General features: G+C 53.3%; 1 protein-coding gene across 1 annotated transcript in view; it reads right to left on the reverse strand.

Annotated features, from left to right (window-relative positions):
- The window catches only part of ARVCF (ARVCF, delta catenin family member), a 38,188-nt gene extending 30,633 nt beyond the window's left edge, over positions 1 to 7,555 (reverse strand). The window contains 1 exon segment of the mRNA XM_023763223.1: positions 7,531 to 7,555. The gene's annotated coding sequence lies outside the window, so the exon portion shown is untranslated.
- Between the last annotated feature and the right edge of the window lie 1,919 nt (positions 7,556 to 9,474).

Consider the following 9,474-nt stretch of genomic DNA (forward strand, 5'->3'; position numbering starts at 1 on the left):
ATATATATATATATATATATATATATATATATATATATATATATATATATGTATCAAATTGTAACATGATATACCATAAACTTACACAGTATTATATGTTAATTACATCTCAATAAAGCTGGAAATAAAAATATGGGTTATAGCTAACGCTGTTCTCATAGGTAAATTCATAGCCTTAATTACTTTCATAATTAAAAAATTAAAAAATAATAAGGATAAATCTAAAATAAATGAGCACACAGGCATCTAAGTCCACAAACCAAGATTCTCATTGAAATAACCAATGCATCTCTCACTGACTACCTTTCATGTGCCAGAAATGGAAAAAATTGAAAATTAACCTATGAACCTAGCAGGACTGAAGGAAGACAGAGAAAATTAATCTCTGCCCCTAGCTAGGATCACAATGTGAAGTTACTGCTATGCCTCCCTCAGCTCTTAAGCCTCTGTATGGACAAGGCAGACACAACAAATCTAACCTTTCCCCTGCTGCCTCACATGGAACTGAAGGTGCAGGTGGGCGGGACAGCCATCTCCTCAGCTTCTACTGAATTACAGGCCAGAGCTGAGTGGCAACCAGCACGGCACCTGGCATGCAGCGGCGCTCAATTAATTTCTGCTGCATGAAGGAAGAAGGATGAGCAGCTGGAGTATAGTGCCCAGGTGAACAGAGCCCTGTGACTCCCATGCCTGGGCTGCCCTGAAGAGTCAGAGCATGTGCTGTACACAGAGGCCAATTTTTGCAAGAAACTGGAGAAATGCCAGGAGATGGACTGCCTTGGGGCTCCTGAGGGCTCAGAGGGACACCAGCTTGAAGCGAGTGGCTGTGTGTCTAGAATGGCACGAGGGGGGAGTGGGCACAGAGACCTCGCCCAGGCAGAGCCTGCTGATGCTGAAGGTGGGTGTGGCAAGGAGTGAGGCTGGTGCTATCGCAGGGACCAGGTCTGGCTTTTATCCTGAAGGTGACGGGGAAGCATCTCATGGGGGCTGTTGGGGCAAGAGAACCAGACCCAGCTCAGGAGCTTCCCCTGCCCTGGCCAAAGCAGCCCGCCACCAGCTTCAGGGGAGGGGATGGCAGACACTCCTCCGGTCCCACCCAGCCCCCTTCCCCTGCCCAAGGTGCTGTCTTCAGACTCCATGTATCTGGCCTGAGGTTCATCCTCTTGCCCATCAGTTGGTGGGGCAGAGGGAGGAGTCTGAGCTAACAGAGCAGAATAGGTTGGGTCAGGGTAGGGGAGGATAACCAGGAGCAAGAGGACATGTCAGCCTGCATGCTGGGCCCAGGGTTCCTCCAGGGTACGCAGCCACTGCCTTTGTCACAGGTCACAGATGGCCTCCTTCCCCGCACTGCACCCTGGGGCATCACACACCTCCACCCCCAGCAACACTAAACCTCTGGAAGTCCTGGTTCTGCAAAGACAGTCTGCAAGCATAAAGGCTTAATTAAAAATTAACTAATGCCCCTGTTACAAAGATTTGGCAAATAAACGTCTGGAATTATTTCTTCAAATTCAAATATTCTAAATTAGTCTCATCACAAACAATAGGTTTCTGCAGAAACAAAGGCCAGAGCACAGTTGGCAAGAAGATGGAAATGGAAGATGTACTTGTCTGGGGCAGGCCTGGGAGCCACTCCCCCTCCCCCACCACCACTCTGCTTGTTGAGCCTCAGTTTCCCCATCATAATCTCTCACGCCCATGCTGGGAGGCCCAAGAGGCCAGGCCCCAGCTGGGCCTGAGGCTGTGGTGGGGAGCGGGCAGGGAATAGCCAGGTGGTCAGAGGAGAGGCGTGGTAGGGCCGGCACAGTGAAGGGCACCCACTCTCTTGTGTTGGCAAAGCATCAACACAGAAGATGCTGGTGAGGGGAAGGGGAGTCCCAAGCCCAGCAGCTTAAACTTGCACATGCAGAAACCACCTCCCTAGGAGCCTAGAAGGACCGCCAGGGCCAGGATGCAGGGGTGTGACAGCCATTATTTTCCCCTTTTCTGGTTTATTTTCTATAGAAAAGCACAAATTGGCTTATAATTTATTAAAAAGGCTCTGGTGCCACTGTCGTTTAGCATCTGTGGGTTGGTCCTGTGGCCTCTCCCTGGCTTTCAGCCCCTCAGGGGAGCCTGGCCCAGGGGATTTAGGAGGCACCTCCGTGGCATCACTGAGGCCATGGCCTTGACCCAGGGCTGGGGTGACAGGAGGTGAGGGGGAGGTAGGGGGGTGTGACAAGAGGTGACAGGAGGTGATTTGTGAAGGGTGGGCCTCGCGGGGGCTGAGACCCCTCCACCTCTGCCAGCCCAGACCCTTCAGTGGCCCAGGTCTGTTTCCCCATCTATACACTTGGTGCCCCCCCACTCCCCATCCGCGATCTGGGGCCCAGATCCCACAGGCCAGGAAAGGTCACAGGGGCACCTTTCCCTCCAGGGCACAGAGCAAAAGCCTCCCCCCACCCCCAGGATGGGTTTGGCAGCATCTCCACAGCCTCATTATCTCACAAAATGCAGAGAGCAGCAAGTACATTCAGACGAATGAATGGCCTAATTAGGTTTTCAGGAGAGTGAAATATTTTGAAAAGAAAAAGTTTAACTAAAGGCATATTCGAAATACCAAACTCATCAACTGCAAACATCAACCTGGCAAGATGCGCCATGGGGGTGGGGTGCCTCTGGCTTCCCCAACCAGGATGCCTTCCCTGTGGGCGAGAGAAACAGAGCTGATGACTCCCGGTGCTCCAGCTGAGAGTCATGCTGGGCAGGGCACCCAGGGCCGGGGGAACGGAGGCCCCTCGGCAGCCTGATGGTCCAGGGGCTTCTCGGGCAGCTCCCCCAGGGACAGTACAAGAAGGGGGACAAAGCAGAACAAGTCCAGGGAAGAGCCCTGAGCTGACTCTGGCCAGAGTGACAGTGAGAGGCCCCAGAAGAGCAGAGGGGCAGGGGATGCTCTGGGAGGAGAGGGATGGGGCTGGGGAGTGAGGGTAAACACACCACAACAGCCGCTGAGGGCTGGCAGGGACTGCCCGGCCGCACTAAGCTGGCCCCACTGCACCCTCCACGCCACCGGCTGTGAATCACCCGGAGTGAGGGATGGTGCAGCCGGAAGCTGGCATGGCACTCACCTCACAACTGCAGTGGCCGGCATGGAGCCCTTCCTGCGGCCTGTGGGGCCAACAGAGCCAGGGTCTGAACCCAATCCTGCCGCATAAGTGTCCTTCCTTCTGCCTCACCTGAGATTGCAGGGGTCCTGGGGGTGGAAAGGGACTTGGGGCTGTGGTGTTGGCGCCTGTTTCTCACATTGAGCCTGTAAGGTCTGATCAAATAATTGAATCGATGCCTCCTCCCCTGGGAAACTGACCTTTAAGTAATTTTAGGTCTGACATTCCCTTTCGCTTAGACCACATTCCATTTGCTAAGACCAGTAACTTTCCCCTCCAGACTTGTCCAGGATCTGGACCCACCCAGAGAATTCCCCACTGAAGAAGCCCACCTAGAGTCCTTTAAAATATCTGACTCCCCTTCCCTGGGAGCAGGCACCATTTTGGGGCTCAGCCTATGTGGTCTCGCCAGATGATCTAATAAATTTATAATTCTTTACCACTTTCGGCCTCATGCGCTCCTCCTTCGGCGACTCTAACAGAGCCCACCTGGGGAATGACCCACAAGCCCAATCACAGAGGCCCCTGGATACTGGCTTAGGACAGCCCACAGGTGAGAGGGCAGCCGGCCGGCCTGAACCAGGCTTTCCAGCCATGTAGGCAAGATCCTTGCGTGGCAGGCAGATTGGCCGGCCACCACACGCCTACCAGCCATGAGGCTGAGGCACAAACAGGACACTTGAGCCCCTGGCCAGGTAGTGCCACCCACTGCGGGCATGAGGATGCCAGGCTCAGGACCCTTGAGAAAGAGGCCAGTTCACTCCCCAGCATGACAAAGCCGCCTGGGTAAGAGACACCACATGTGAAAGCCCACAAACTGTCATCAGGAGACCCATGACCTCCTTGCAGGTGGTTCTGGGCTGTCCCTGGCCACAGATAGCACATAGCACTCAAAGCCTGGATGTCCACAAAGAAACCCGGTCACCTTTGGGGTTTCTGAGGGGGCCCCACCATGGCAGGGACCTGTTCTCAGTAATGAAGGGTGCTCAGAGGGGCTTCGAGCCCAAGGTACAGGGAAAACAGAGCAGGCGAGGTGTGTATGGGACAGCACGTGACACAAACCCACAGAGGGAGGGCCAGCGGGCTCCACCAGTGCGAGCCTATGATTCCAAAAAGAGAGGAGGTCCCAACAGAGTGGACCCAAGATGTCCCTGTAGCTAAACATACAGAGGGATGGGCTTCTGAGAACAAGGGCTGATCACGGGAGGCCCTGACCGGATCTTCTTAATAATCCACTGGCCAAGGGCACCACAAACCCAAGGACACATTATGCGACATTTCCAATTTCTGGTGACAGACAAGACACAGCTGAGCAGCCCTAGCCAGTTTGGCTCAGTGGATAGAGTGTCGGCCTGCAGACCAAAGGGTCCCGGGTTCCATTTCAGTCAAGGGCATGTACCTCGGTGGCAGGCTCCTCTCCGGCCCAGGCGCTGGTCGGTCGGGGCTGCAGGAGGCAACCAGTTGATATGTTTCTCTCACATCGATATTTCTATCTTTCTCTCTCTCTTCAACTCTCCCTAAAAATCAGTGGGAAAAATATCCTGGGGTGAGGATTAACAACAACAAAAAGACACAGTTCAGCACACTCCCCCTCCCCGGAGCATGCCTGCACCTTCCCCTTCTCCTTCTCCTTCCCCCAAATTCCTGCATCTCCTAAACGCTAAGGGATCCCACAAGACGTGCAACCAGGGGAGCAATGGGCAGCAGCAGCTCATCCCAGGCAAGCCCCCTGAACCTGTCCCCAAGGCCCCCTTTTCTCTGGCTCTCCAGCCAGCTGACAGCAGCCCCACCTTGGCTCACTTCTTCCCCATAATGTTTCCTGAGAGCTACGGCTGCCCTACTGCTCTTTCTTGTTGCTTCTTCTACCCTAAGCCCTTCCTTGTTTTGCTGTCCCCAGCTTTAATGAACATACTCGCAAAATAAATAAAAAAGAAACAGCTCAGATACAACTGTATAAAAAAGGTTAAATCCTCACCTCACATTTATGTCCAAGTGAATTCTAGATGAATGAAATCTTGAGTGTAAACACTAAGCTAGAAAGAGCCACCGGAAAAGATTGATGTGAATTTATCTGGCTACATGCTGGGGAGGACAATGCATAGAACAATGAAACAAGTAAAAAAGAAAAAAAAAACTCAGTAGGTTTCACCACAAAATATGAAAAATGTCTGAATATGTAAACCATCACAAACTAAAATTAAAAGGCTGAAAAAAACTTGCAGCAGGCAGGCAGACAAGGGAAGAATTCATTCTTTAATGCGTCAAGACTCATACCAATGGCTAAGAAACACATCAAAACCTCAAGAAACCCTGGCTAGGGGCCAGAAGTGCAGCCTCGCTCAACCACAAAAGCAGAGCTGAGCCTTAGCCAGTTTATTCAGTGGTTAGAGCATCAGCCTGAGGACTGAAGGGTCCCAGGTTTGATTCCGGCCAAGGGCACATGCCTGGGTTTCAGGTTCGATCCCCAGTAGGGGGTGTGCAGGAGGCAGCCGATCAATGATTCTCTCTCGCCATTGATGTTTCTATCTCTCTCTCCTCCCTTCCTCTCTGAAATCAATACAAATATATTTTTAAAAAAATAAAAAAAGAGACCTACCTCAAAACAAGGAGCTCAACACAGACTGAAAGTGAAAGGATGAAAAAATATCTTCCAGGCAAATGGAAATGAAAAAATAAATAAGTAAATTATATATATATATATATATATATATATATATATATATATATATATATAATTGATTTCAGAGAGGAAGGGAGAGGGATAGAAACATCAATGGTGAGAGACCCCTAACTGGTTTGGCTCAGTGGATAGGGAATCGGCCTGCGGACTGAAAGGTCCCCGGTTCGATTCCGGTCAAGGGCATGTACCTGGGTTGTGGGCACATCCCCAGTGGGGGGTGTGCAGGAGGCAGCTGATCAATGTTTCTCTCTCACTGATGTTTCTAACTTTCTACCCCTCTCCCCCTTCCTCTCTATAAAAAAATCAATAAAATATATTTTTTAAAATGGTGAGAGAGAAACATTGATTAGCCGCCTCCTACACACCCCCTACTGGGGATCGAGCCTGCAACCCGGGCATGTGCCCTGAATGGGAATCGAACCCTGACCTCCTGGTTCATAGGTCGATGCTCAACTACTGAGCCACACCAGCTCGGCAGCCTGAGCTTCTTTAACCCAATTCAGAGCCCCTGCAAGCCTACCAGTCTGGCCACCAAGATGCTTGGCTGGACCTTCGTCCTCCCACGCAGCGAAGTGGCAGCGGATCCCCAGCTCCCACCAGCCCAGCTGTGAGCCTCCAACAACTGATGTCCTGGGGAATAGACAAGAGGGGGTTCCTTGCACCTCTCCTCTGTCGCACAGCCCTTAGCACAGGACACGCAGGCATCTGGAGATCCAAGGACTCTCACCACCCCCTGAGCACTGACTGGGCCAGGCCCTCCACACTGGGCACTCAGTGAGGATCCACAGAGCTGGTCGGCTGAGCCTCCTACAGAGACGGCACCCAGTGGGTCGGGGGCAGATCACTGGGCTGGGGACTGGGAGCCTGGACTGGACGGAGAAGAGTGACTGGGCGCATTCTTACAAGCCATCACCACTCTATGAAAGCCACCACCACAGTACACTCTGGCAGACTGAGGTGTCAGCAGGGCACACCTTGCACCATTCAGAGGGTCCTTGGGGAGACAGGGGCCACTCAGCCTCCTGCTACACTTCCTGGCATCATGCCCATCCCACTGGAGCTGTGATTAACAGAGAAACCCACAAAACAGATACCACCCAAGGCCTTGGGCCAGCACATGTCATCAGACTATTCAGGGCACTGTCGACCGTGGCAGCTTTCGCTCTACAACGCAGACCAGTGTGGCTGTGAGTGGCAGACCTACGGCCGGCAGGATTGAAACATTTCCTCTCTGGGCCCGACAAAGCCTGCTGCTTGGCCTTGGTGCCCTCCTCCTGGCACTCTGGCATGTGGGCCCACTGCCTGTCCATAGCCGGTGGCTTTAGTCTCCCCTGGCAGCAGGGACCACCCTGAGCTGGGCAGGCTGTGCCAATATCGGACACTGCCGTGGCAGACGTCCATGAGAAGGTGGTGCAGAACAGCCCAGCTAACGTCCTGGTCAGTTGGCCCGCATGCAGGCTCATCCCTTAAGCCAGGTGTCAAATGGTGGCTGCTGTCCACACTCACGCCATCAGTGAATCCAGGCAGGGGTGGCAGGAGGTCTCAGGTCCAGCCCAGGGTGCTATGCCCACCCAGCGAGAACCTGACTGGAAGCACACACCACTGAGAGCCACGGTCCATCCCTGTTGACCACACTGACCCAGCCCACCAGGACATGCTGCTGTCCTGTGTGAGGAGATGTCCCCAAGCCATGCCCAGGTCACCTACCTGTCTCAAGGGGAGATCAGCATGTCCCGACACCCATCCTGCCGACTCCAGCTCCTGCAGGGAAACCGAAGGCACCTCGTGAGGCCCACCTGCCAGGCTAAGTCTCTTCTGGATGTGGCCAGACTCCTGGCTGGGCACCGTCATCCCTGATCCCGAGGTCACCGGTGGTGCTTCTGACATGCACAGTTGTGAGCACTCCTGTCCCCACTCGACTGGGACCATCACATCTGCAGTGTGCACTGGAATACCCTGGTCCCTGTGTTTCCAACGTGTGACGATTCTTCAGAAGTGTGATTGTTGAGTTGTGAACTGATGACAACATCTGTCCCCCTTCTAGAAGGCGGGGTGTGCTTTGTTGTGTTAAAGGCCCAGAAAGGAGAACTCCCACACCAGCGTCCAGCCCATGCAGGGTGTCACGACCCGCTGCCTAGGGCTCTGTCCCCACCCCCTGTCCTGCAGGACAGGCCACCTGCCTTTCCTGAGGCTCCCTCAGGCCACCCAGCCCCCTGGTCTCTGGGCGCCAGGGACTGAAGCTATGGCCAAGTGCCCTTCACATGCCTGCAGAAGTGGGGACGGAGGACCCACGTGGCCTTCTGTCTTGACCAACAACCTGGGAATACATTTCCCCTCGTATCAAGCCTGGAGGTGTTGCCAGAGAGTGTCTGTGTCATGAAAAAGAAAGCCAGGGTGGCAGAGACGGGCAGAGAGGGTCTGGACCCCAGATGGGAGGCGATCTCCTGGGAGGCGTGATTGATATCAGGAGCTCTCTCCCTCAGCTCCACGGTATCTTCCAGATTGTTCCACCTATGTCCAATCTTCCTTTGTGGACGTGGCCCCTTCGGGGCCTGGAGGGTGGGCTCCTTCCTCACTCAGCCCCTTCATCAAGGGTAGGGGCTTCAAGTCAGGGAGGATCATGGGGTCGGAGGCAGGACACTGGGGCCTGAGGCAGGGAAGCACGGGAGCCAAGCTGGGCATGCACATGCATGTGAAGACATGAGCTTGTGCGCCGAGGAAGGGAGGCGTGGTCAGGAGTCCACCTGCCCACGGACGCCCTCCTGCTCATAGCCCAGGTGCTGCTGCTCCTGTGCCTAGGGCTGAGGCTCAAGGATCAGCTTTTGCTCAGAATGTGACACTTCTGGGACACCTCTGTTTTCGGCTTCAATGTTCATATAGAGCTTGTCCCAGAGAACTGCATGCCTTATTTATTTATTTGTTTATCTATCTATTTATTTATTCATTTATTCAGGCCTGAAAACCACCAGCCTCACCCTAGCCGGTTTGGCTCAGTGGATAGAGCGTCAGCCCTCGGACTGGGTTGGATTCTGGTCAAGGGCACATACCTCGGTTGCAGCCTCAATCCCTGGCCCTGGTCCAGGCGTGTGCAGGAGGCAACCATCGATGTTTCTCTCTTTCTCTATCCCTCCCACTCCCTTCCACTCTCTCTAAAAATCATTGGGAAAATATCCTCAGGTGAAGATTAACAAACAAACAAAAAAACCCACCAGCCTCTTCCCAGCACTGGCCTCATGAGAAGCCTCTTTTTTAAATGGTGGAGGTTTTATTATTTTATTTTATTCATATATTTTTTTTATTGATTTCAGAGAGGAAGGGAGAGGGGGAGAGAGATAGAAACATCAATGATGAGAATCATTGGCTGCCTCTTGCACGCCCCCTATTGGGGATCGAGGCCACAACCTGGGCATGTGCCCTTGACCAGAATCAAACCCAGGACCCTTCAGTCTGCAGGCCAACGCTCTATTCACTGATGAGAAGCCTCTTGAAGTAACTGGCTGTGCACTATCATCACATAGACTCTCACTCGACACCTTGGGCCGGCCCAATACCCCATGTGACAGACGGGGAAACTGGGTCCAGGCAAGGTGGCACTGGGCCAGCACTTGAACTCCGGAGGTTTCCTGCCTCCAGGGCTCCCACAACTCACCC

Source organism: Myotis lucifugus, unplaced genomic scaffold (genome assembly GCF_000147115.1).
Source record: "Myotis lucifugus unplaced genomic scaffold, Myoluc2.0 scaffold_276, whole genome shotgun sequence".
In the NCBI taxonomy this organism is placed as follows: Eukaryota; Metazoa; Chordata; class Mammalia; order Chiroptera; family Vespertilionidae; genus Myotis; species Myotis lucifugus.